This window comes from Ictalurus punctatus, unplaced genomic scaffold (assembly GCF_001660625.3).
Source record: "Ictalurus punctatus breed USDA103 unplaced genomic scaffold, Coco_2.0 Super-Scaffold_100056, whole genome shotgun sequence".
Lineage (NCBI taxonomy): Eukaryota > Metazoa > Chordata > Actinopteri > Siluriformes > Ictaluridae > Ictalurus > Ictalurus punctatus.
Window position 1 is genome coordinate 1,399,159 of NW_026521088.1, and position 26,432 is coordinate 1,425,590.

The window sequence follows — 26,432 nt, forward strand, 5'->3', positions numbered from 1 at the left end:
ATAAGGATGCTGTTATATGGACTCCAATCTCTATGATGACCACCCATGTCTTTGTCAACTTCATGCTAAAAGGTAACAAAGCTTAGGTAGCAACACTCTCACCTGGTAACCATTAGTAACTTGACAATCTGCTGAATGTTTACCCTTAGTTTGCCCATTTTGCTTGCTGAACAAAACATGCTGGAAAGAGGCACCTTAGATGGTTTCACTGGACCTCTCAGAGGATCTGGAGGGTACTACAACACCCAAACAGGGACTTGAACCCTGGACCCTCAGATTAAAAGTCTGACGCTCTACCGACTGAGCTATCTGGGCTCGATGAGTGAGAGCGCACTTTACCCTGGAGCTTGTAGGTCAGGCCTGTGGACGCTCTAGTTCAACGGTTCTCACAGACATAAATGGTGCTCAGCCCTTGGCTTGGAAAGGGCCCATCCCATCTGGTTCTCATGGCTTTCTACAAACTATTAACACAGCTCAGCACCACTATTCAAGGATACAAACCAACAGGGTTCAACCACGGCTCTGTCCTTCATACTTCTTTACCCACTGACTGCCTGCAGTCTGAGACATACAAAGAGACAAGGTTCTTGTGAAACCTGTAAAATGGTGACGTTAACCAAGAGAATGTTGAACTTTGGTCCTATCTGTTATGTTGGCCAGTTTCTAAGTTGAGATCAACTTAACCCCAGTGCTTTCTGTTTAACGACCTTGTTCGTATTTTTGTTTACAACTAGCACACTTTTGACCAGCATGTCGCTTGGAAATCGTTACCAGCATAACTCTTATTCGTAAGGCGCACTCTGAAGGCTTGTCTTGGTTCAAGGAATGCCTTCGTGTCATGGTATGAGAACAAGTAGAATAGCATCAGCATTTTTAATTAAACTTGGCTTTTCTGCACAAGGAGACCAAAATTTCTAACAAACACGTTAATTCCACACCACAAACTGACGTGTAATCTTGGCTCTGTATGCCTCGCAAAAAGCAGGTTTACGCCACCTTTGCCACTGATTGCCCATCGTCTGACACGTATAATGACACAAAGGCCTCGTACAAATGGTAAATGTGTGAAGTTACCCAGAAGAAGGCTGAACCATGGTTCTATCGCATAGGCAGTTGAGTCCCTGAGTTGCGCTTCAGGTATAAGTTGTCCGCGCTTCACTCTCACGCACTGGGGTGAGATCTACCATTTGATCTTGAAAATCTCCCTTAATGTCCAGGGAAGGGAAACCAGGCAGGTTATCCCTTTAAAGGGCTCGTGCCTTGTCCTCTGAAAGAGCTCTTGCCCAGATGTCAGACACTAGTCGCAACAGTCACAGCCCACCACCTGTCTCCGAGTTCCAATGCGTCTTGAGCGCCACAAAGATGAACAAGTATGCCTTGCACCACGATGCGCTATAGGCTTCGAGCTGGGACCTCGTGGCGCAACGGAAGTGCGTCTGACTCCAGATCAGAAGGTTCAAATCATGTCGGGGTCATTCAATGTGCTCTTTTTCACACAGACCCATGATTTTCTGCGCAGTCTAATAAGGATGCTGTTATATGGACTCCAATCTCTATGATGACCACCCATGTCTTTGTCAACTTCATGCTAAAAGGTAACAAAGCTTAGGTAGCAACACTCTCACCTAGTAACCATTAGTAACTTGACAACCTGCTGAATGTTTACCCTTAGTTTGCCCATTTTGCTTGCTGAACAAAACATGCTGGAAAGAGGCACCTTAGATGGTTTCACTGGACCTCTCAGAGGATCTGGAGGGTACTACAACACCCAAACAGGGACTTGAACCCTGGACCCTCAGATTAAAAGTCTGATGCTCTACCGACTGAGCTATCTGGGCTCGAGGAGAGAGAGAGCGCACTTTACCCTGGAGCTTGTAGGTCAGGCCTGTGGACGCTCTAGTTCAACGGTTCTCACAGACATAAATGGTGCTCAGCCCTTGGCTTGGAAAGGGCCCATCCCATCTGGTTCTCATGGCTTTCTACAAACTGTTAACACAGCTCAGCACCACTATTCAAGGATACAAACCAACAGGGTTCAACCACGGCTCTTTCCTTCATACTTCTTTACCCACTGACTGCCTGCAGTCTGAGACATACAAAGAGACAAGGTTCTTGTGAAACCTGTAAAATGGTGACGTTAACCAAGAGAATGTTGAACTTTGGTCCTATCTGTTATGTTGGCCAGTTTCTAAGTTGAGATCAACTTAACCCCAGTGCTTTCTGTTTAACGACCTTGTTCGTATTTTTGTTTACAACTAGCACACTTTTGACCAGCATGTCGCTTGGAAATCGTTACCAGCATAACTCTTATTCGTAAGGCGCACTCTGAAGGCTTGTCTTGGTTCAAGGAATGCCTTCGTGTCATGGTATGAGAACAAGTAGAATAGCATCAGCATTTTTAATTAAACTTGGCTTTTCTGCACAAGGAGACCAAAATTTCTAACAAACACGTTAATTCCACACCACAAACTGACGTGTAATCTTGGCTCTGTATGCCTCGCAAAAAGCAGGTTTACGCCACCTTTGCCACTGATTGCCCATCGTCTGACACGTATAATGACACAAAGGCCTCGTACAAATGGTAAATGTGTGAAGTTACCCAGAAGAAGGCTGAACCATGGTTCTATCGCATAGACACTTGAGTCCCTGAGTTGCGCTTCAGGTATAAGTTGTCCACGCTTCACTCTCAAGCACTGGGGTGAGATCTACCATTTGATCTTGAAAATCTCCCTTAATGTTCAGGGAAGGGAAACCTGGCAGGTTATCCCTTTAAAGGGCTCGTGCCCTGTCCTCTGAAAGAGCTCTTGCCCAGATGTCAGACACTAGTCGCAACAGTCACAGCCCACCACCTGTCTCCGAGTTCCAATGCGTCTTGATCGCCACGCCGATGAACAAGTATGCCTTGCACCACGATGCGCTATAGGCTTCGAGCTGGGACCTCGTGGCGCAACGGTACTGCGTCTGACTCCAGGTCAGAAGGTTGCGTGTTCAAATCACGTCGGGGTCATTCAATGTGCTCTTTTTCACACAGACCCATGATTTATTTTCTGTGCAGTCTAATAAGGATGCTGTTATATGGACTCCAATCTCTATGATGACCACCCATGTCTTTGTCAACTTCATGCTAAAAGGTAACAAAGCTTAGGTAGCAACACTCTCACCTAGTAACCATTAGTAACTTGACAACCTGCTGAATGTTTACCCTTAGTTTGCCCATTTTGCTTGCTGAACAAAACATGCTGGAAAGAGGCACCTTAGATGGTTTCACTGGACCTCTCAGAGGATCTGGAGGGTACTACAACACCCAAACAGGCACTTGAACCCTGGACCCTCAGATTAAAAGTCTGATGCTCTACCGACTGAGCTATCTGGGCTCGAGGAGAGAGAGAGCGCACTTTACCCTCGAGCTTGTAGGTCAGGCCTGTGGACGCTCTAGTTCAACGGTTCTCACAGACATAAATGGTGCTCAGCCCTTGGCTTGGAAAGGGCCCATCCCATCTGGTTCTCATGGCTTTCTACAAACTGTTAACACAGCTCAGCACCACTATTCAAGGATACAAACCAACAGGGTTCAACCACAGCTCTTTCCTTCATACTTCTTTACCCACTGACTGCCTGCAGTCTGAGACATACAAAGAGACAAGGTTCTTGTGAAACCTGTAAAATGGTGACGTTAACCAAGAGAATGTTGAACTTTGGTCCTATCTGTTATGTTGGCCAGTTTCTAAGTTGAGATCAACTTAACCCCAGTGCTTTCTGTTTAACGACCTTGTTCGTATTTTTGTTTACAACTAGCACACTTTTGACCAGCATGTCGCTTGGAAATCGTTACCAGCATAACTCTTATTCGTAAGGCGCACTCTGAAGGCTTGTCTTGGTTCAAGGAATGCCTTCGTGTCATGGTATGAGAACAAGTAGAATAGCATCAGCATTTTTAATTAAACTTGGCTTTTCTGCACAAGGAGACCAAAATTTCTAACAAACACGTTAATTCCACACCACAAACTGACGTGTAATCTTGGCTCTGTATGCCTCGCAAAAAGCAGGTTTACGCCACCTTTGCCACTGATTGCCCATCGTCTGACACGTATAATGACACAAAGGCCTCGTACAAATGGTAAATGTGTGAAGTTACCCAGAAGAAGGCTGAACCATGGTTCTATCGCATAGACACTTGAGTCCCTGAGTTGCGCTTCAGGTATAAGTTGTCCACGCTTCACTCTCAAGCACTGGGGTGAGATCTACCATTTGATCTTGAAAATCTCCCTTAATGTTCAGGGAAGGGAAACCTGGCAGGTTATCCCTTTAAAGGGCTCGTGCCCTGTCCTCTGAAAGAGCTCTTGCCCAGATGTCAGACACTAGTCGCAACAGTCACAGCCCACCACCTGTCTCCGAGTTCCAATGCGTCTTGATCGCCACGCCGATGAACAAGTATGCCTTGCACCACGATGCGCTATAGGCTTCGAGCTGGGACCTCGTGGCGCAACGGTACTGCGTCTGACTCCAGATCAGAAGGTTCAAATCACGTCGGGGTCATTCAATGTGCTCTTTTTCACACAGACCCATGATTTTCTGCGCAGTCTAATAAGGATGCTGTTATATGGACTCCAATCTCTATGATGACCACCCATGTCTTTGTCAACTTCATGCTAAAAGGTAACAAAGCTTAGGTAGCAACACTCTCACCTAGTAACCATTAGTAACTTGACAACCTGCTGAATGTTTACCCTTAGTTTGCCCATTTTGCTTGCTGAACAAAACATGCTGGAAAGAGGCACCTTAGATGGTTTCACTGGACCTCTCAGAAGATATGGAGTGTACTACAACACCCAAACAGGGACTTGAACCCTGGACCCTCAGATTAAAAGTCTGACGCTCTACCGACTGAGCTATCTGGGCTCGATGAGTGAGAGCGCACTTTACCCTGGAGCTTGTAGGTCAGGCCTGTGGACGCTCTAGTTCAACGGTTCTCACAGACATAAATGGTGCTCAGCCCTTGGCTTGGAAAGGGCCCATCCCATCTGGTTCTCATGGCTTTCTACAAACTATTAACACAGCTCAGCACCACTATTCAAGGATACAAACCAACAGGGTTCAACCACAGCTCTGTCCTTCATACTTCTTTACCCACTGACTGCCTGCAGTCTGAGACATACAAAGAGACAAGGTTCTTGTGAAACCTGTAAAATGGTGACGTTAACCAAGAGAATGTTGAACTTTGGTCCTATCTGTTATGTTGGCCAGTTTCTAAGTTGAGATCAACTTAACCCCAGTGCTTTCTGTTTAACGACCTTGTTCGTATTTTTGTTTACAACTAGCACACTTTTGACCAGCATGTCGCTTGGAAATCGTTACCAGCATAACTCTTATTCGTAAGGCGCACTCTGAAGGCTTGTCTTGGTTCAAGGAATGCCTTCGTGTCATGGTATGAGAACAAGTAGAATAGCATCAGCATTTTTAATTAAACTTGGCTTTTCTGCACAAGGAGACCAAAATTTCTAACAAACACGTTAATTCCACACCACAAACTGACGTGTAATCTTGGCTCTGTATGCCTCGCAAAAAGCAGGTTTACGCCACCTTTGCCACTGATTGCCCATCGTCTGACACGTATAATGACACAAAGGCCTCGTACAAATGGTAAATGTGTGAAGTTACCCAGAAGAAGGCTGAACCATGGTTCTATCGCATAGACACTTGAGTCCCTGAGTTGCGCTTCAGGTATAAGTTGTCCACGCTTCACTCTCAAGCACCGGGGTGAGATCTACCATTTGATCTTGAAAATCTCCCTTAATGTTCAGGGAAGGGAAACCTGGCAGGTTATCCCTTTAAAGGGCTCGTGCCCTGTCCTCTGAAAGAGCTCTTGCCCAGATGTCAGACACTAGTCGCAACAGTCACAGCCCACCACCTGTCTCCGAGTTCCAATGCGTCTTGATCGCCACGCCGATGAACAAGTATGCCTTGCACCACGATGCGCTATAGGCTTCGAGCTGGGACCTCGTGGCGCAACGGTACTGCGTCTGACTCCAGATCAGAAGGTTCAAATCACGTCGGGGTCATTCAATGTGCTCTTTTTCACACAGACCCATGATTTATTTTCTGTGCAGTCTAATAAGGATGCTGTTATATGGACTCCAATCTCTATGATGACCACCCAAGTCTTTGTCAACTTCATGCTAAAAGGTAACAAAGCTTAGGTAGCAACACTCTCACCTAGTAACCATTAGTAACTTGACAACCTGCTGAATGTTTACCCTTAGTTTGCCCATTTTGCTTGCTGAACAAAACATGCTGGAAAGAGGCACCTTAGATGGTTTCACTGGACCTCTCAGAAGATATGGAGTGTACTACAACACCCAAACAGGGACTTGAACCCTGGACCCTCAGATTAAAAGTCTGACGCTCTACCGACTGAGCTATCTGGGCTCGATGAGTGTGAGCGCACTTTACCCTGGAGCTTGTAGGTCAGGCCTGTGGACGCTCTAGTTCAACGGTTCTCACAGACATAAATGGTGCTCAGCCCTTGGCTTGGAAAGGGCCCATCCCATCTGGTTCTCATGGCTTTCTACAAACTATTAACACAGCTCAGCACCACTATTCAAGGATACAAACCAACAGGGTTCAACCACAGCTCTGTCCTTCATACTTCTTTACCCACTGACTGCCTGCAGTCTGAGACATACAAAGAGACAAGGTTCTTGTGAAACCTGTAAAATGGTGACGTTAACCAAGAGAATGTTGAACTTTGGTCCTATCTGTTATGTTGGCCAGTTTCTAAGTTGAGATCAACTTAACCCCAGTGCTTTCTGTTTAACGACCTTGTTCGTATTTTTGTTTACAACTAGCACACTTTTGACCAGCATGTCGCTTGGAAATCGTTACCAGCATAACTCTTATTCGTAAGGCGCACTCTGAAGGCTTGTCTTGGTTCAAGGAATGCCTTCGTGTCATGGTATGAGAACAAGTAGAATAGCATCAGCATTTTTAATTAAACTTGGCTTTTCTGCACAAGGAGACCAAAATTTCTAACAAACACGTTAATTCCACACCACAAACTGACGTGTAATCTTGGCTCTGTATGCCTCGCAAAAAGCAGGTTTACGCCACCTTTGCCACTGATTGCCCATCGTCTGACACGTATAATGACACAAAGGCCTCGTACAAATGGTAAATGTGTGAAGTTACCCAGAAGAAGGCTGAACCATGGTTCTATCGCATAGACACTTGAGTCCCTGAGTTGCGCTTCAGGTATAAGTTGTCCACGCTTCACTCTCACGCACTGGGGTGAGATCTACCATTTGATCTTGAAAATCTCCCTTAATGTTCAGGGAAGGGAAACCTGGCAGGTTATCCCTTTAAAGGGCTTGTGCCCTGTCCTCTGAAAGAGCTCTTGCCCAGATGTCAGACACTAGTCGCAACAGTCACAGCCCACCACCTGTCTCCGAGTTCCAATGCGTCTTGATCGCCACGCCGATGAACAAGTATGCCTTGCACCACGATGCGCTATAGGCTTCAAGCTGGGACCTCGTGGCGCAACGGAAGCGCGTCTGACTCCAGATCAGAAGGTTGCGTGTTCAAATCACGTCGGGGTCATTCAATGTGCTCTTTTTCACACAGACCCATGATTTTCTGCGCAGTCTAATAAGGATGCTGTTATATGGACTCCAATCTCTATGATGACCACCCATGTCTTTGTCAACTTCATGCTAAAAGGTAACAAAGCTTAGGTAGCAACACTCTCACCTAGTAACCATTAGTAACTTGACAACCTGCTGAATGTTTACCCTTAGTTTGCCCATTTTGCTTGCTGAACAAAACATGCTGGAAAGAGGCACCTTAGATGGTTTCACTGGACCTCTCAGAGGATCTGGAGGGTACTACAACACCCAAACAGGCACTTGAACCCTGGACCCTCAGATTAAAAGTCTGATGCTCTACCGACTGAGCTATCTGGGCTCGAGGAGCGAGAGCGCACTTTACCCTGGAGCTTGTAGGTCAGGCCTGTGGACGCTCTAGTTCAACGGTTCTCACAGACATAAATGGTGCTCAGCCCTTGGCTTGGAAAGGGCCCATCCCATCTGGTTCTCATGGCTTTCTACAAACTATTAACACAGCTCAGCACCACTATTCAAGGATACAAACCAACAGGGTTCAACCACGGGTCTGTCCTTCATACTTCTTTACCCACTGACTGCCTGCAGTCTGAGACATACAAAGAGACAAGGTTCTTGTGAAACCTGTAAAATGGTGACGTTAACCAAGAGAATGTTGAACTTTGGTCCTATCTGTTATGTTGGCCAGTTTCTAAGTTGAGATCAACTTAACCCCAGTGCTTTCTGTTTAACGACCTTGTTCGTATTTTTGTTTACAACTAGCACACTTTTGACCAGCATGTCGCTTGGAAATCGTTACCAGCATAACTCTTATTCGTAAGGCGCACTCTGAAGGCTTGTCTTGGTTCAAGGAATGCCTTCGTGTCATGGTATGAGAACAAGTAGAATAGCATCAGCATTTTTAATTAAACTTGGCTTTTCTGCACAAGGAGACCAAAATTTCTAACAAACACGTTAATTCCACACCACAAACTGACGTGTAATCTTGGCTCTGTATGCCTCGCAAAAAGCAGGTTTACGCCACCTTTGCCACTGATTGCCCATCGTCTGACACGTATAATGACACAAAGGCCTCGTACAAATGGTAAATGTGTGAAGTTACCCAGAAGAAGGCTGAACCATGGTTCTATCGCATAGGCAGTTGAGTCCCTGAGTTGCGCTTCAGGTATAAGTTGTCCGCGCTTCACTCTCACGCACTGGGGTGAGATCTACCATTTGATCTTGAAAATCTCCCTTAATGTCCAGGGAAGGGAAACCAGGCAGGTTATGCCTTTAAAGGGCTCGTGCCTTGTCCTCTGAAAGAGCTCTTGCCCAGATGTCAGACACTAGTCGCAACAGTCACAGCCCACCACCTGTCTCCGAGTTCCAATGCGTCTTGATCGCCACGCCGATGAACAAGTATGCCTTGCACCATGATGCGCTATAGGCTTCGAGCTGGGACCTCATGGCGCAACGGAAGTGCGTCTGACTCCAGATCAGAAGGTTCAAATCATGTCGGGGTCATTCAATGTGCTCTTTTTCACACAGACCCATGATTTATTTTCTGTGCAGTCTAATAAGGATGCTGTTATATGGACTCCAATCTCTATGATGACCACCCATGTCTTTGTCAACTTCATGCTAAAAGGTAACAAAGCTTAGGTAGCAACACTCTCACCTAGTAACCATTAGTAACTTGACAACCTGCTGAATGTTTACCCTTAGTTTGCCCATTTTGCTTGCTGAACAAAACATGCTGGAAAGAGGCACCTTAGATGGTTTCACTGGACCTCTCAGAGGATCTGGAGGGTACTACAACACCCAAACAGGCACTTGAACCCTGGACCCTCAGATTAAAAGTCTGACGCTCTACCGACTGAGCTATCTGGGCTCGAGGAGCGAGAGCGCACTTTACCCTGGAGCTTGTAGGTCAGGCCTGTGGATGCTCTAGTTCAACGGTTCTCACAGACATAAATGGTGCTCAGCCCTTGGCTTGGAAAGGGCCCATCCCATCTGGTTCTCATGGCTTTCTACAAACTATTAACACAGCTCAGCACCACTATTCAAGGATACAAACCAACAGGGTTCAACCACGGCTCTGTCCTTCATACTTCTTTACCCACTGACTGCCTGCAGTCTGAGACATACAAAGAGACAAGGTTCTTGTGAAACCTGTAAAATGGTGACGTTAACCAAGAGAATGTTGAACTTTGGTCCTATCTGTTATGTTGGCCAGTTTCTAAGTTGAGATCAACTTAACCCCAGTGCTTTCTGTTTAACGACCTTGTTCGTATTTTTGTTTACAACTAGCACACTTTTGACCAGCATGTCGCTTGGAAATCGTTACCAGCATAACTCTTATTCGTAAGGCGCACTCTGAAGGCTTGTCTTGGTTAAAGGAATGCCTTCGTGTCATGGTATGAGAACAAGTAGAATAGCATCAGCATTTTTAATTAAACTTGGCTTTTCTGCACAAGGAGACCAAAATTTCTAACAAACACGTTAATTCCACACCACAAACTGACGTGTAATCTTGGCTCTGTATGCCTCGCAAAAAGCAGGTTTACGCCACCTTTGCCACTGATTGCCCATCGTCTGACACGTATAATGACACAAAGGCCTCGTACAAATGGTAAATGTGTGAAGTTACCCAGAAGAAGGCTGAACCATGGTTCTATCGCATAGACACTTGAGTCCCTGAGTTGCGCTTCAGGTATAAGTTGTCCACGCTTCACTCTCACGCACTGGGGTGAGATCTACCATTTGATCTTGAAAATCTCCCTTAATGTTCAGGGAAGGGAAACCTGGCAGGTTATCCCTTTAAAGGGCTTGTGCCCTGTCCTCTGAAAGAGCTCTTGCCCAGATGTCAGACACTAGTCGCAACAGTCACAGCCCACCACCTGTCTCCGAGTTCCAATGCGTCTTGATCGCCACGCCGATGAACAAGTATGCCTTGCACCACGATGCGCTATAGGCTTCAAGCTGGGACCTCGTGGCGCAACGGAAGTGCGTCTGACTCCAGATCAGAAGGTTGCGTGTTCAAATCACGTCGGGGTCATTCAATGTGCTCTTTTTCACACAGACCCATGATTTTCTGCGCAGTCTAATAAGGATGCTGTTATATGGACTCCAATCTCTATGATGACCACCCATGTCTTTGTCAACTTCATGCTAAAAGGTAACAAAGCTTAGGTAGCAACACTCTCACCTAGTAACCATTAGTAACTTGACAACCTGCTGAATGTTTACCCTTAGTTTGCCCATTTTGCTTGCTGAACAAAACATGCTGGAAAGAGGCACCTTAGATGGTTTCACTGGACCTCTCAGAGGATCTGGAGGGTACTACAACACCCAAACAGGCACTTGAACCCTGGACCCTCAGATTAAAAGTCTGACGCTCTACCGACTGAGCTATCTGGGCTCGAGGAGCGAGAGCGCACTTTACCCTGGAGCTTGTAGGTCAGGCCTGTGGACGCTCTAGTTCAACGGTTCTCACAGACATAAATGGTGCTCAGCCCTTGGCTTGGAAAGGGCCCATCCCATCTGGTTCTCATGGCTTTCTACAAACTATTAACACAGCTCAGCACCACTATTCAAGGATACAAACCAACAGGGTTCAACCACGGGTCTGTCCTTCATACTTCTTTACCCACTGACTGCCTGCAGTCTGAGACATACAAAGAGACAAGGTTCTTGTGAAACCTGTAAAATGGTGACGTTAACCAAGAGAATGTTGAACTTTGGTCCTATCTGTTATGTTGGCCAGTTTCTAAGTTGAGATCAACTTAACCCCAGTGCTTTCTGTTTAACGACCTTGTTCGTATTTTTGTTTACAACTAGCACACTTTTGACCAGCATGTCGCTTGGAAATCGTTACCAGCATAACTCTTATTCGTAAGGCGCACTCTGAAGGCTTGTCTTGGTTCAAGGAATGCCTTCGTGTCATGGTATGAGAACAAGTAGAATAGCATCAGCATTTTTAATTAAACTTGGCTTTTCTGCACAAGGAGACCAAAATTTCTAACAAACACGTTAATTCCACACCACAAACTGACGTGTAATCTTGGCTCTGTATGCCTCGCAAAAAGCAGGTTTACGCCACCTTTGCCACTGATTGCCCATCGTCTGACACGTATAATGACACAAAGGCCTCGTACAAATGGTAAATGTGTGAAGTTACCCAGAAGAAGGCTGAACCATGGTTCTATCGCATAGGCAGTTGAGTCCCTGAGTTGCGCTTCAGGTATAAGTTGTCCGCGCTTCACTCTCACGCACTGGGGTGAGATCTACCATTTGATCTTGAAAATCTCCCTTAATGTCCAGGGAAGGGAAACCAGGCAGGTTATGCCTTTAAAGGGCTCGTGCCTTGTCCTCTGAAAGAGCTCTTGCCCAGATGTCAGACACTAGTCGCAACAGTCACAGCCCACCACCTGTCTCCGAGTTCCAATGCGTCTTGATCGCCACGCCGATGAACAAGTATGCCTTGCACCATGATGCGCTATAGGCTTCGAGCTGGGACCTCATGGCGCAACGGAAGTGCGTCTGACTCCAGATCAGAAGGTTCAAATCATGTCGGGGTCATTCAATGTGCTCTTTTTCACACAGACCCATGATTTATTTTCTGTGCAGTCTAATAAGGATGCTGTTATATGGACTCCAATCTCTATGATGACCACCCATGTCTTTGTCAACTTCATGCTAAAAGGTAACAAAGCTTAGGTAGCAACACTCTCACCTAGTAACCATTAGTAACTTGACAACCTGCTGAATGTTTACCCTTAGTTTGCCCATTTTGCTTGCTGAACAAAACATGCTGGAAAGAGGCACCTTAGATGGTTTCACTGGACCTCTCAGAGGATCTGGAGGGTACTACAACACCCAAACAGGCACTTGAACCCTGGACCCTCAGATTAAAAGTCTGACGCTCTACCGACTGAGCTATCTGGGCTCGAGGAGCGAGAGCGCACTTTACCCTGGAGCTTGTAGGTCAGGCCTGTGGATGCTCTAGTTCAACGGTTCTCACAGACATAAATGGTGCTCAGCCCTTGGCTTGGAAAGGGCCCATCCCATCTGGTTCTCATGGCTTTCTACAAACTATTAACACAGCTCAGCACCACTATTCAAGGATACAAACCAACAGGGTTCAACCACGGCTCTGTCCTTCATACTTCTTTACCCACTGACTGCCTGCAGTCTGAGACATACAAAGAGACAAGGTTCTTGTGAAACCTGTAAAATGGTGACGTTAACCAAGAGAATGTTGAACTTTGGTCCTATCTGTTATGTTGGCCAGTTTCTAAGTTGAGATCAACTTAACCCCAGTGCTTTCTGTTTAACGACCTTGTTCGTATTTTTGTTTACAACTAGCACACTTTTGACCAGCATGTCGCTTGGAAATCGTTACCAGCATAACTCTTATTCGTAAGGCGCACTCTGAAGGCTTGTCTTGGTTCAAGGAATGCCTTCGTGTCATGGTATGAGAACAAGTAGAATAGCATCAGCATTTTTAATTAAACTTGGCTTTTCTGCACAAGGAGACCAAAATTTCTAACAAACACGTTAATTCCACACCACAAACTGACGTGTAATCTTGGCTCTGTATGCCTCGCAAAAAGCAGGTTTACGCCACCTTTGCCACTGATTGCCCATCGTCTGACACGTATAATGACACAAAGGCCTCGTACAAATGGTAAATGTGTGAAGTTACCCAGAAGAAGGCTGAACCATGGTTCTATCGCATAGGCAGTTGAGTCCCTGAGTTGCGCTTCAGGTATAAGTTGTCCGCGCTTCACTCTCACGCACTGGGGTGAGATCTACCATTTGATCTTGAAAATCTCCCTTAATGTCCAGGGAAGGGAAACCAGGCAGGTTATGCCTTTAAAGGGCTCGTGCCTTGTCCTCTGAAAGAGCTCTTGCCCAGATGTCAGACACTAGTCGCAACAGTCACAGCCCACCACCTGTCTCCGAGTTCCAATGCGTCTTGATCGCCACGCCGATGAACAAGTATGCCTTGCACCATGATGCGCTATAGGCTTCGAGCTGGGACCTCATGGCGCAACGGAAGTGCGTCTGACTCCAGATCAGAAGGTTCAAATCATGTCGGGGTCATTCAATGTGCTCTCTTTCACACAGACCCATGATTTATTTTCTGTGCAGTCTAATAAGGATGCTGTTATATGGACTCCAATCTCTATGATGACCACCCATGTCTTTGTCAACTTCATGCTAAAAGGTAACAAAGCTTAGGTAGCAACACTCTCACCTAGTAACCATTAGTAACTTGACAACCTGCTGAATGTTTACCCTTAGTTTGCCCATTTTGCTTGCTGAACAAAACATGCTGGAAAGAGGCACCTTAGATGGTTTCACTGGACCTCTCAGAGGATCTGGAGGGTACTACAACACCCAAACAGGGACTTGAACCCTGGACCCTCAGATTAAAAGTCTGACGCTCTACCGACTGAGCTATCTGGGCTCGATGAGTGAGAGCGCACTTTACCCTCGAGCTTGTAGGTCAGGCCTGTGGACGCTCTAGTTCAACGGTTCTCACAGACATAAATGGTGCTCAGCCCTTGGCTTGGAAAGGGCCCATCCCATCTGGTTCTCATGGCTTTCTACAAACTATTAACACAGCTCAGCACCACTATTCAAGGATACAAACCAACAGGGTTCAACCACAGCTCTGTCCTTCATACTTCTTTACCCACTGACTGCCTGCAGTCTGAGACATACAAAGAGACAAGGTTCTTGTGAAACCTGTAAAATGGTGACGTTAACCAAGAGAATGTTGAACTTTGGTCCTATCTGTTATGTTGGCCAGTTTCTAAGTTGAGATCAACTTAACCCCAGTGCTTTCTGTTTAACGACCTTGTTCGTATTTTTGTTTACAACTAGCACACTTTTGACCAGCATGTCGTTTGGAAATCGTTACCAGCATAACTCTTATTCGTAAGGGGCACTCTGAAGGCTTGTCTTGGTTCAAGGAATGCCTTCGTGTCATGGTATGAGAACAAGTAGAATAGCATCAGCATTTTTAATTAAACTTGGCTTTTCTGCACAAGGAGACCAAAATTTCTAACAAACACGTTAATTCCACACCACAAACTGACGTGTAATCTTGGCTCTGTATGCCTCGCAAAAAGCAGGTTTACGCCACCTTTGCCACTGATTGCCCATCGTCTGACACGTATAATGACACAAAGGCCTCGTACAAATGGTAAATGTGTGAAGTTACCCAGAAGAAGGCTGAACCATGGTTCTATCGCATAGACACTTGAGTCCCTGAGTTGCGCTTCAGGTATAAGTTGTCCACGCTTCACTCTCACGCACTGGGGTGAGATCTACCATTTGATCTTGAAAATCTCCCTTAATGTTCAGGGAAGGGAAACCTGGCAGGTTATCCCTTTAAAGGGCTTGTGCCCTGTCCTCTGAAAGAGCTCTTGCCCAGATGTCAGACACTAGTCGCAACAGTCACAGCCCACCACCTGTCTCCGAGTTCCAATGCGTCTTGATCGCCACGCCGATGAACAAGTATGCCTTGCACCACGATGCGCTATAGGCTTCGAGCTGGGACCTCGTGGCGCAACGGAAGCGCGTCTGACTCCAGATCAGAAGGTTGCGTGTTCAAATCACGTCGGGGTCATTCAATGTGCTCTCTTTCACACAGACCCATGATTTTCTGCGCAGTCTAATAAGGATGCTGTTATATGGACTCCAATCTCTATGATGACCACCCATGTCTTTGTCAACTTCATGCTAAAAGGTAACAAAGCTTAGGTAGCAACACTCTCACCTAGTAACCATTAGTAACTTGACAACCTGCTGAATGTTTACCCTTAGTTTGCCCATTTTGCTTGCTGAACAAAACATGCTGGAAAGAGGCACCTTAGATGGTTTCACTGGACCTCTCAGAGGATCTGGAGGGTACTACAACACCCAAACAGGGACTTGAACCCTGGACCCTCAGATTAAAAGTCTGACGCTCTACCGACTGAGCTATCTGGGCTCGATGAGTGAGAGCGCACTTTACCCTCGAGCTTGTAGGTCAGGCCTGTGGACGCTCTAGTTCAACGGTTCTCACAGACATAAATGGTGCTCAGCCCTTGGCTTGGAAAGGGCCCATCCCATCTGGTTCTCATGGCTTTCTACAAACTATTAACACAGCTCAGCACCACTATTCAAGGATACAAACCAACAGGGTTCAACCACAGCTCTGTCCTTCATACTTCTTTACCCACTGACTGCCTGCAGTCTGAGACATACAAAGAGACAAGGTTCTTGTGAAACCTGTAAAATGGTGACGTTAACCAAGAGAATGTTGAACTTTGGTCCTATCTGTTATGTTGGCCAGTTTCTAAGTTGAGATCAACTTAACCCCAGTGCTTTCTGTTTAACGACCTTGTTCGTATTTTTGTTTACAACTAGCACACTTTTGACCAGCATGTCGTTTGGAAATCGTTACCAGCATAACTCTTATTCGTAAGGGGCACTCTGAAGGCTTGTCTTGGTTCAAGGAATGCCTTCGTGTCATGGTATGAGAACAAGTAGAATAGCATCAGCATTTTTAATTAAACTTGGCTTTTCTGCACAAGGAGACCAAAATTTCTAACAAACACGTTAATTCCACACCACAAACTGACGTGTAATCTTGGCTCTGTATGCCTCGCAAAAAGCAGGTTTACGCCACCTTTGCCACTGATTGCCCATCGTCTGACACGTATAATGACACAAAGGCCTCGTACAAATGGTAAATGTGTGAAGTTACCCAGAAGAAGGCTGAACCATGGTTCTATCGCATAGACACTTGAGTCCCTGAGTTGCGCTTCAGGTATAAGTTGTCCACGCTTCACTCTCACGCACTGGGGTGAGATCTACCATTTGATCTTGAAAATCTCCCTTAATGTTCAGGGAAGGGAAACCTGGCAGGTTATCCCTTTAAAGGGCTTGTGCCCTGTCCTCTGAAAGAGCTCTTGCCCAGATGTCAGACACTAGTCGCAACAGTCACAGCCCACCACCTGTCTCCGAGTTCCAATGCGTCTTGATCGCCACGCCGATGAACAAGTATGCCTTGCACCACGATGCGCTATAGGCTTCAAGCTGGGACCTCGTGGCGCAACGGAAGCGCGTCTGACTCCAGATCAGAAGGTTGCGTGTTCAAATCACGTCGGGGTCATTCAATGTGCTCTTTTTCACACAGACCCATGATTTTCTGCGCAGTCTAATAAGGATGCTGTTATATGGACTCCAATCTCTATGATGACCACCCATGTCTTTGTCAACTTCATGCTAAAAGGTAACAAAGCTTAGGTAGCAACACTCTCACCTAGTAACCATTAGTAACTTGACAACCTGCTGAATGTTTACCCTTAGTTTGCCCATTTTGCTTGCTGAACAAAACATGCTGGAAAGAGGCACCTTAGATGGTTTCACTGGACCTCTCAGAGGATCTGGAAGGTACTACAACACCCAAACAGGCACTTGAACCCTGGACCCTCAGATTAAAAGTCTGATGCTCTACCGACTGAGCTATCTGGGCTCAAGGAGCGAGAGCGCACTTTACCCTGGAGCTTGTAGGTCAGGCCTGTGGACGCTCTAGTTCAACGGTTCTCACAGACATAAATGGTGCTCAGCCCTTGGCTTGGAAAGGGCCCATCCCATCTGGTTCTCATGGCTTTCTACAAACTATTAACACAGCTCAGCACCACTATTCAAGGATACAAACCAACAGGGTTCAACCACGGGTCTGTCCTTCATACTTCTTTACCCACTGACTGCCTGCAGTCTGAGACATACAAAGAGACAAGGTTCTTGTGAAACCTGTAAAATGGTGACGTTAACCAAGAGAATGTTGAACTTTGGTCCTATCTGTTATGTTGGCCAGTTTCTAAGTTGAGATCAACTTAACCCCAGTGCTTTCTGTTTAACGACCTTCTTCGTATTTTTGTTTACAACTAGCACACTTTTGACCAGCATGTCGCTTGGAAATCGTTACCAGCATAACTCTTATTCGTAAGGCGCACTCTGAAGGCTTGTCTTGGTTCAAGGAATGCCTTCGTGTCATGGTATGAGAACAAGTAGAATAGCATCAGCATTTTTAATTAAACTTGGCTTTTCTGCACAAGGAGACCAAAATTTCTAACAAACACGTTAATTCCACACCACAAACTGACGTGTAATCTTGGCTCTGTATGCCTCGCAAAAAGCAGGTTTACGCCACCTTTGCCACTGATTGCCCATCGTCTGACACGTATAATGACACAAAGGCCTCGTACAAATGGTAAATGTGTGAAGTTACCCAGAAGAAGGCTGAACCATGGTTCTATCGCATAGGCAGTTGAGTCCCTGAGTTGCGCTTCAGGTATAAGTTGTCCGCGCTTCACTCTCACGCACCGGGGTGAGATCTACCATTTGATCTTGAAAATCTCCCTTAATGTCCAGGGAAGGGAAACCAGGCAGGTTATGCCTTTAAAGGGCTCGTGCCTTGTCCTCTGAAAGAGCTCTTGCCCAGATGTCAGACACTAGTCGCAACAGTCACAGCCCACCACCTGTCTCCGAGTTCCAATGCGTCTTGATCGCCACGCCGATGAACAAGTATGCCTTGCACCACGATGCGTTATAGGCTTCGAGCTGGGACCTCGTGGCGCAACGGAAGCGTGTCTGACTCCAGATCAGAAGGTTGCGTGTTCAAATCACGTCGGGGTCATTCAATGTGCTCTTTTTCACACAGACCCATGATTTTCTGCGCAGTCTAATAAGGATGCTGTTATATGGACTCCAATCTCTATGATGACCACCCATGTCTTTGTCAACTTCATGCTAAAAGGTAACAAAGCTTAGGTAGCAACACTCTCACCTAGTAACCATTAGTAACTTGACAACCTGCTGAATGTTTACCCTTAGTTTGCCCATTTTGCTTGCTGAACAAAACATGCTGGAAAGAGGCACCTTAGATGGTTTCACTGGACCTCTCAGAGGATCTGGAGGGTACTACAACACCCAAACAGGCACTTGAACCCTGGACCCTCAGATTAAAAGTCTGATGCTCTACCGACTGAGCTATCTGGGCTCGATGAGTGAGTGCGCACTTTACCCTCGAGCTTGTAGGTCAGGCCTGTGGACGCTCTAGTTCAACGGTTCTCACAGACATAAATGGTGCTCAGCCCTTGGCTTGGAAAGGGCCCATCCCATCTGGTTCTCATGGCTTTCTACAAACTATTAACACAGCTCAGCACCACTATTCAAGGATACAAACCAACAGGGTTCAACCACGGCTCTGTCCTTCATACTTCTTTACCCACTGACTGCCTGCAGTCTGAGACATACAAAGAGACAAGGTTCTTGTGAAACCTGTAAAATGGTGACGTTAACCAAGAGAATGTTGAACTTTGGTCCTATCTGTTATGTTGGCCAGTTTCTAAGTTGAGATCAACTTAACCCCAGTGCTTTCTGTTTAACGACCTTGTTCGTATTTTTGTTTACAACTAGCACACTTTTGACCAGCATGTCGCTTGGAAATCGTTACCAGCATAACTCTTATTCGTAAGGGGCACTCTGAAGGCTTGTCTTGGTTCAAGGAATGCCTTCGTGTCATGGTATGAGAACAAGTAGAATAGCATCAGCATTTTTAATTAAACTTGGCTTTTCTGCACAAGGAGACCAAAATTTCTAACAAACACGTTAATTCCACACCACAAACTGACGTGTAATCTTGGCTCTGTATGCCTCGCAAAAAGCAGGTTTACGCCACCTTTGCCACTGATTGCCCATCGTCTGACACGTATAATGACACAAAGGCCTCGTACAAATGGTAAATGTGTGAAGTTACCCAGAAGAAGGCTGAACCATGGTTCTATCGCATAGGCAGTTGAGTCCCTGAGTTGCGCTTCAGGTATAAGTTGTCCGTGCTTCACTCTCACGCACCGGGGTGAGATCTACCATTTGATCTTGAAAATCTCCCTTAATGTCCAGGGAAGGGAAACCAGGCAGGTTATGCCTTTAAAGGGCTCGTGCCTTGTCCTCTGAAAGAGCTCTTGCCCAGATGTCAGACACTAGTCGCAACAGTCACAGCCCACCACCTGTCTCCGAGTTCCAATGCGTCTTGATCGCCACGCCGATGAACAAGTATGCCTTGCACCACGATGCGCTATAGGCTTCGAGCTGGGACCTCGTGGCGCAACGGAAGTGCGTCTGACTCCAGATCAGAAGGTTGCGTGTTCAAATCACGTCGGGGTCATTCAATGTGCTCTTTTTCACACAGACCCATGATTTTCTGCGCAGTCTAATAAGGATGCTGTTATATGGACTCCAATCTCTATGATGACCACCCATGTCTTTGTCAACTTCATGCTAAAAGGTAACAAAGCTTAGGTAGCAACACTCTCACCTAGTAACCATTAGTAACTTGACAACCTGCTGAATGTTTACCCTTAGTTTGCCCATTTTGCTTGCTGAACAAAACATGCTGGAAAGAGGCACCTTAGATGGTTTCACTGGACCTCTCAGAGGATCTGGAGGGTACTACAACACCCAAACAGGCACTTGAACCCTGGACCCTCAGATTAAAAGTCTGATGCTCTACCGACTGAGCTATCTGGGCTCGAGGAGCGAGAGCGCACTTTACCCTCGAGCTTGTAGGTCAGGCCTGTGGACGCTCTAGTTCAACGGTTCTCACAGACATAAATGGTGCTCAGCCCTTGGCTTGGAAAGGGCCCATCCCATCTGGTTCTCATGGCTTTCTACAAACTATTAACACAGCTCAGCACCACTATTCAAGGATACAAACCAACAGGGTTCAACCACGGCTCTGTCCTTCATACTTCTTTACCCACTGACTGCCTGCAGTCTGAGACATACGAAGAGACAAGGTTCTTGTGAAACCTGTAAAATGGTGACGTTAACCAAGAGAATGTTGAACTTTGGTCCTATCTGTTATGTTGGCCAGTTTCTAAGTTGAGATCAACTTAACCCCAGTGCTTTCTGTTTAACGACCTTGTTCGTATTTTTGTTTACAACTAGCACACTTTTGACCAGCATGTCGCTTGGAAATCGTTACCAGCATAACTCTTATTCGTAAGGCGCACTCTGAAGGCTTGTCTTGGTTCAAGGAATGCCTTCGTGTCATGGTATGAGAACAAGTAGAATAGCATCAGCATTTTTAATTAAACTTGGCTTTTCTGCACAAGGAGACCAAAATTTCTAACAAACACGTTAATTCCACACCACAAACTGACGTGTAATCTTGGCTCTGTATGCCTCGCAAAAAGCAGGTTTACGCCACCTTTGCCACTGATTGCCCATCGTCTGACACGTATAATGACACAAAGGCCTCGTACAAATGGTAAATGTGTGAAGTTACCCAGAAGAAGGCTGAACCATGGTTCTATCGCATAGACACTTGAGTCCCTGAGTTGCGCTTCAGGTATAAGTTGTCCACGCTTCACTCTCACGCACTGGGGTGAGATCTACCATTTGATCTTGAAAATCTCCCTTAATGTTCAGGGAAGGGAAACCTGGCAGGTTATCCCTTTAAAGGGCTTGTGCCCTGTCCTCTGAAAGAGCTCTTGCCCAGATGTCAGACACTAGTCGCAACAGTCACAGCCCACCACCTGTCTCCGAGTTCCAATGCGTCTTGATCGCCACGCCGATGAACAAGTATGCCTTGCACCACGATGCGCTATAGGCTTCGAGCTGGGACCTCGTGGCGCAACGGAAGTGCGTCTGACTCCAGATCAGAAGGTTCAAATCATGTCGGGGTCATTCAATGTGCTCTTTTTCACACAGACCCATGATTTATTTTCTGTGCAGTCTAATAAGGATGCTGTTATATGGACTCCAATCTCTATGATGACCACCCATGTCTTTGTCAACTTCATGCTAAAAGGTAACAAAGCTTATGTAGCAACACTCTCACCTAGTAACCATTAGTAACTTGACAACCTGCTGAATGTTTACCCTTAGTTTGCCCATTTTGCTTGCTGAACAAAACATGCTGGAAAGAGGCACCTTAGATGGTTTCACTGGACCTCTCAGAGGATCTGGAGGGTACTACAACACCCAAACAGGGACTTGAACCCTGGACCCTCAGATTAAAAGTCTGACGCTCTAGACATAAATGGTGCTCAGCCCTTGGCTTGGAAAGGGCCCATCCCATCTGGTTCTCATGGCTTTCTACAAACTATTAACACAGCTCAGCACCACTATTCAAGGATACAAACCAACAGGGTTCAACCACGGGTCTGTCCTTCATACTTCTTTACCCACTGACTGCCTGCAGTCTGAGACATACAAAGAGACAAGGTTCTTGTGAAACCTGTAAAATGGTGACGTTAACCAAGAGAATGTTGAACTTTGGTCCTATCTGTTATGTTGGCCAGTTTCTAAGTTGAGATCAACTTAACCCCAGTGCTTTCTGTTTAACGACCTTGTTCGTATTTTTGTTTACAACTAGCACACTTTTGACCAGCATGTCGCTTGGAAATCGTTACCAGCATAACTCTTATTCGTAAGGGGCACTCTGAAGGCTTGTCTTGGTTCAAGGAATGCCTTCGTGTCATGGTATGAGAACAAGTAGAATAGCATCAGCATTTTTAATTAAACTTGGCTTTTCTGCACAAGGAGACCAAAATTTCTAACAAACACGTTAATTCCACACCACAAACTGACGTGTAATCTTGGCTCTGTATGCCTCGCAAAAAGCAGGTTTACGCCACCTTTGCCACTGATTGCCCATCGTCTGACACGTATAATGACACAAAGGCCTCGTACAAATGGTAAATGTATGAAGTTACCCAGAAGAAGGCTGAACCATGGTTCTATCGCATAGGCAGTTGAGTCCCTGAGTTGCGCTTCAGGTATAAGTTGTCCGCGCTTCACTCTCACGCACTGGGGTGAGATCTACCATTTGATCTTGAAAATCTCCCTTAATGTCCAGGGAAGGGAAACCTGGCAGGTTATGCCTTTAAAGGGCTCGTGCCTTGTCCTCTGAAAGAGCTCTTGCCCAGATGTCAGACACTAGTCGCAACAGTCACAGCCCACCACCTGTCACTTTACCCTCGAGCTTGTAGGTCAGGCCTGTGGATGCTCTAGTTCAACGGTTCTCACAGACATAAATGGTGCTCAGCCCTTGGCTTGGAAAGGGCCCATCCCATCTGGTTCTCATGGCTTTCTACAAACTATTAACACAGCTCAGCACCACTATTCAAGGATACAAACCAACAGGGTTCAACCACGGCTCTGTCCTTCATACTTCTTTACCCACTGACTGCCTGCAGTCTGAGACATACAAAGAGACAAGGTTCTTGTGAAACCTGTAAAATGGTGACGTTAACCAAGAGAATGTTGAACTTTGGTCCTATCTATTATGTTGGCCAGTTTCTAAGTTGAGATCAACTTAACCCCAGTGCTTTCTGTTTAACGACCTTGTTCGTATTTTTGTTTACAACTAGCACACTTTTGACCAGCATGTCGCTTGGAAATCGTTACCAGCATAACTCTTATTCGTAAGGCTCACTCTGGAGGCTTGTCTTGGTTCAAGGAATGCCTTCGTGTCATGGTATGAGAACAAGTAGAATAGCATCAGCATTTTTAATTAAACTTGGCTTTTCTGCACAAGGAGACCAAAATTTCTAACAAACACGTTAATTCCACACCACAAACTGACGTGTAATCTTGGCTCTGTATGCCTCGCAAAAAGCAGGTTTACGCCACCTTTGCCACTGATTGCCCATCGTCTGACACGTATAATGACACAAAGGCCTCGTACAAATGGTAAATGTGTGAAGTTACCCAGAAGAAGGCTGAACCATGGTTCTATCGCATAGACACTTGAGTCCCTGAGTTGCGCTTCAGGTATAAGTTGTCCACGCTTCACTCTCACGCACTGGGGTGAGATCTACCATTTGATCTTGAAAATCTCCCTTAATGTTCAGGGAAGGGAAACCTGGCAGGTTATCCCTTTAAAGGGCTTGTGCCCTGTCCTCTGAAAGAGCTCTTGCCCAGATGTCAGACACTAGTCGCAACAGTCACAGCCCACCACCTGTCTCCGAGTTCCAATGCGTCTTGATCGCCACGCCGATGAACAAGTATGCCTTGCACCACGATGCGCTATAGGCTTCGAGCTGGGACCTCGTGGCGCAACGGTACTGCGTCTGACTCCAGATCAGAAGGTTGCGTGTTCAAATCACGTCGGGGTCATTCAATGTGCTCTTTTTCACACAGACCCATGATTTTCTGCGCAGTCTAATAAGGATGCTGTTATATGGACTCCAATCTCTATGATGACCACCCATGTCTTTGTCAACTTCATGCTAAAAGGTAACAAAGCTTAGGTAGCAACACTCTCACCTAGTAACCATTAGTAACTTGACAACCTGCTGAATGTTTACCCTTAGTTTGCCCATTTTGCTTGCTGAACAAAACATGCTGGAAAGAGGCACCTTAGATGGTTTCACTGGACCTCTCAGAGGATCTGGAGGGTACTACAACACCCAAACAGGGACTTGAACCCTGGACCCTCAGATTAAAAGTCTGACGCTCTACCGACTGAGCTATCTGGGCTCGATGAGTGAGAGCGCACTTTACCCTCGAGCTTGTAGGTCAGGCCTGTGGACGCTCTAGTTCAACGGTTCTCACAGACATAAATGGTGCTCAGCCCTTGGCTTGGAAAGGGCCCATCCCATCTGGTTCTCATGGCTTTCTACAAACTGTTAACACAGCTCAGCACCACTATTCAAGGATACAAACCAACAGGGTTCAACCACAGCTCTGTCCTTCATACTTCTTTACCCACTGACTGCCTGCAGTCTGAGACATACAAAGAGACAAGGTTCTTGTGAAACCTGTAAAATGGTGACGTTAACCAAGAGAATGTTGAACTTTGGTCCTATCTGTTATGTTGGCCAGTTTCTAAGTTGAGATCAACTTAACCCCAGTGCTTTCTGTTTAACGACCTTGTTCGTATTTTTGTTTACAACTAGCACACTTTTGACCAGCATGTCGCTTGGAAATCGTTACCAGCATAACTCTTATTCGTAAGGCGCACTCTGAAGGCTTGTCTTGGTTCAAGGAATGCCTTCGTGTCATGGTATGAGAACAAGTAGAATAGCATCAGCATTTTTAATTAAACTTGGCTTTTCTGCACAAGGAGACCAAAATTTCTAACAAACACGTTAATTCCACACCACAAACTGACGTGTAATCTTGGCTCTGTATGCCTCGCAAAAAGCAGGTTTACGCCACCTTTGCCACTGATTGCCCATCGTCTGACACGTATAATGACACAAAGGCCTCGTACAAATGGTAAATGTGTGAAGTTACCCAGAAGAAGGCTGAACCATGGTTCTATCGCATAGACACTTGAGTCCCTGAGTTGCGCTTCAGGTATAAGTTGTCCACGCTTCACTCTCACGCACTGGGGTGAGATCTACCATTTGATCTTGAAAATCTCCCTTAATGTTCAGGGAAGGGAAACCTGGCAGGTTATCCCTTTAAAGGGCTTGTGCCCTGTCCTCTGAAAGAGCTCTTGCCCAGATGTCAGACACTAGTCGCAACAGTCACAGCCCACCACCTGTCTCCGAGTTCCAATGCGTCTTGATCGCCACGCCGATGAACAAGTATGCCTTGCACCACGATGCGCTATAGGCTTCGAGCTGGGACCTCGTGGTGCAACGGAAGTGCGTCTGACTCCAGATCAGAAGGTTCAAATCATGTCGGGGTCATTCAATGTGCTCTTTTTCACACAGACCCATGATTTATTTTCTGTGCAGTCTAATAAGGATGCTGTTATATGGACTCCAATCTCTATGATGACCACCCATGTCTTTGTCAACTTCATGCTAAAAGGTAACAAAGCTTATGTAGCAACACTCTCACCTAGTAACCATTAGTAACTTGACAACCTGCTGAATGTTTACCCTTAGTTTGCCCATTTTGCTTGCTGAACAAAACATGCTGGAAAGAGGCACCTTAGATGGTTTCACTGGACCTCTCAGAGGATCTGGAGGGTACTACAACACCCAAACAGGGACTTGAACCCTGGACCCTCAGATTAAAAGTCTGACGCTCTAGACATAAATGGTGCTCAGCCCTTGGCTTGGAAAGGGCCCATCCCATCTGGTTCTCATGGCTTTCTACAAACTATTAACACAGCTCAGCACCACTATTCAAGGATACAAACCAACAGGGTTCAACCACGGGTCTGTCCTTCATACTTCTTTACCCACTGACTGCCTGCAGTCTGAGACATACAAAGAGACAAGGTTCTTGTGAAACCTGTAAAATGGTGACGTTAACCAAGAGAATGTTGAACTTTGGTCCTATCTGTTATGTTGGCCAGTTTCTAAGTTGAGATCAACTTAACCCCAGTGCTTTCTGTTTAACGACCTTGTTCGTATTTTTGTTTACAACTAGCACACTTTTGACCAGCATGTCGCTTGGAAATCGTTACCAGCATAACTCTTATTCGTAAGGCGCACTCTGAAGGCTTGTCTTGGTTCAAGGAATGCCTTCGTGTCATGGTATGAGAACAAGTAGAATAGCATCAGCATTTTTAATTAAACTTGGCTTTTCTGCACAAGGAGACCAAAATTTCTAACAAACACGTTAATTCCACACCACAAACTGACGTGTAATCTTGGCTCTGTATGCCTCGCAAAAAGCAGGTTTACGCCACCTTTGCCACTGATTGCCCATCGTCTGACACGTATAATGACACAAAGGCCTCGTACAAATGGTAAATGTGTGAAGTTACCCAGAAGAAGGCTGAACCATGGTTCTATCGCATAGACACTTGAGTCCCTGAGTTGCGCTTCAGGTATAAGTTGTCCACGCTTCACTCTCACGCAC

At 46.1% G+C, this 26,432-nt stretch overlaps 14 non-coding genes across 14 annotated transcripts; 7 read left to right on the plus strand and 7 right to left on the minus strand.

The window, feature by feature from the left end:
• Nucleotides 1–242: 242 nt before the first annotated feature.
• On the minus strand, nt 243–315 carry trnak-uuu (transfer RNA lysine (anticodon UUU)). The gene has a single exon. It is a non-coding gene; the product is annotated as a tRNA-Lys (tRNA).
• Nucleotides 316–1,765: 1,450 nt separating this feature from the next.
• trnak-uuu (transfer RNA lysine (anticodon UUU)) lies at nt 1,766–1,838 on the minus strand. Its single transcript has one exon. It is a non-coding gene; the product is annotated as a tRNA-Lys (tRNA).
• Nucleotides 1,839–4,826: 2,988 nt separating this feature from the next.
• Nucleotides 4,827–4,899, minus strand: trnak-uuu (transfer RNA lysine (anticodon UUU)). The gene has a single exon. It is a non-coding gene; the product is annotated as a tRNA-Lys (tRNA).
• Nucleotides 4,900–6,353: 1,454 nt separating this feature from the next.
• Nucleotides 6,354–6,426, minus strand: trnak-uuu (transfer RNA lysine (anticodon UUU)). Its single transcript has one exon. It is a non-coding gene; the product is annotated as a tRNA-Lys (tRNA).
• A 1,095-nt stretch (nt 6,427–7,521) lies between these two features.
• Nucleotides 7,522–7,593, plus strand: trnaw-cca (transfer RNA tryptophan (anticodon CCA)). Its single transcript has one exon. It is a non-coding gene; the product is annotated as a tRNA-Trp (tRNA).
• A 2,985-nt stretch (nt 7,594–10,578) lies between these two features.
• trnaw-cca (transfer RNA tryptophan (anticodon CCA)) lies at nt 10,579–10,650 on the plus strand. Its single transcript has one exon. It is a non-coding gene; the product is annotated as a tRNA-Trp (tRNA).
• A 3,344-nt stretch (nt 10,651–13,994) lies between these two features.
• trnak-uuu (transfer RNA lysine (anticodon UUU)) lies at nt 13,995–14,067 on the minus strand. The gene has a single exon. It is a non-coding gene; the product is annotated as a tRNA-Lys (tRNA).
• A 1,095-nt stretch (nt 14,068–15,162) lies between these two features.
• trnaw-cca (transfer RNA tryptophan (anticodon CCA)) lies at nt 15,163–15,234 on the plus strand. The gene has a single exon. It is a non-coding gene; the product is annotated as a tRNA-Trp (tRNA).
• Nucleotides 15,235–15,524: 290 nt separating this feature from the next.
• On the minus strand, nt 15,525–15,597 carry trnak-uuu (transfer RNA lysine (anticodon UUU)). The gene has a single exon. It is a non-coding gene; the product is annotated as a tRNA-Lys (tRNA).
• Nucleotides 15,598–16,692: 1,095 nt separating this feature from the next.
• Nucleotides 16,693–16,764, plus strand: trnaw-cca (transfer RNA tryptophan (anticodon CCA)). Its single transcript has one exon. It is a non-coding gene; the product is annotated as a tRNA-Trp (tRNA).
• Nucleotides 16,765–18,222: 1,458 nt separating this feature from the next.
• Nucleotides 18,223–18,294, plus strand: trnaw-cca (transfer RNA tryptophan (anticodon CCA)). The gene has a single exon. It is a non-coding gene; the product is annotated as a tRNA-Trp (tRNA).
• Nucleotides 18,295–19,752: 1,458 nt separating this feature from the next.
• trnaw-cca (transfer RNA tryptophan (anticodon CCA)) lies at nt 19,753–19,824 on the plus strand. Its single transcript has one exon. It is a non-coding gene; the product is annotated as a tRNA-Trp (tRNA).
• Nucleotides 19,825–23,711: 3,887 nt separating this feature from the next.
• trnaw-cca (transfer RNA tryptophan (anticodon CCA)) lies at nt 23,712–23,783 on the plus strand. Its single transcript has one exon. It is a non-coding gene; the product is annotated as a tRNA-Trp (tRNA).
• A 290-nt stretch (nt 23,784–24,073) lies between these two features.
• trnak-uuu (transfer RNA lysine (anticodon UUU)) lies at nt 24,074–24,146 on the minus strand. The gene has a single exon. It is a non-coding gene; the product is annotated as a tRNA-Lys (tRNA).
• Nucleotides 24,147–26,432: the final 2,286 nt, after the last annotated feature.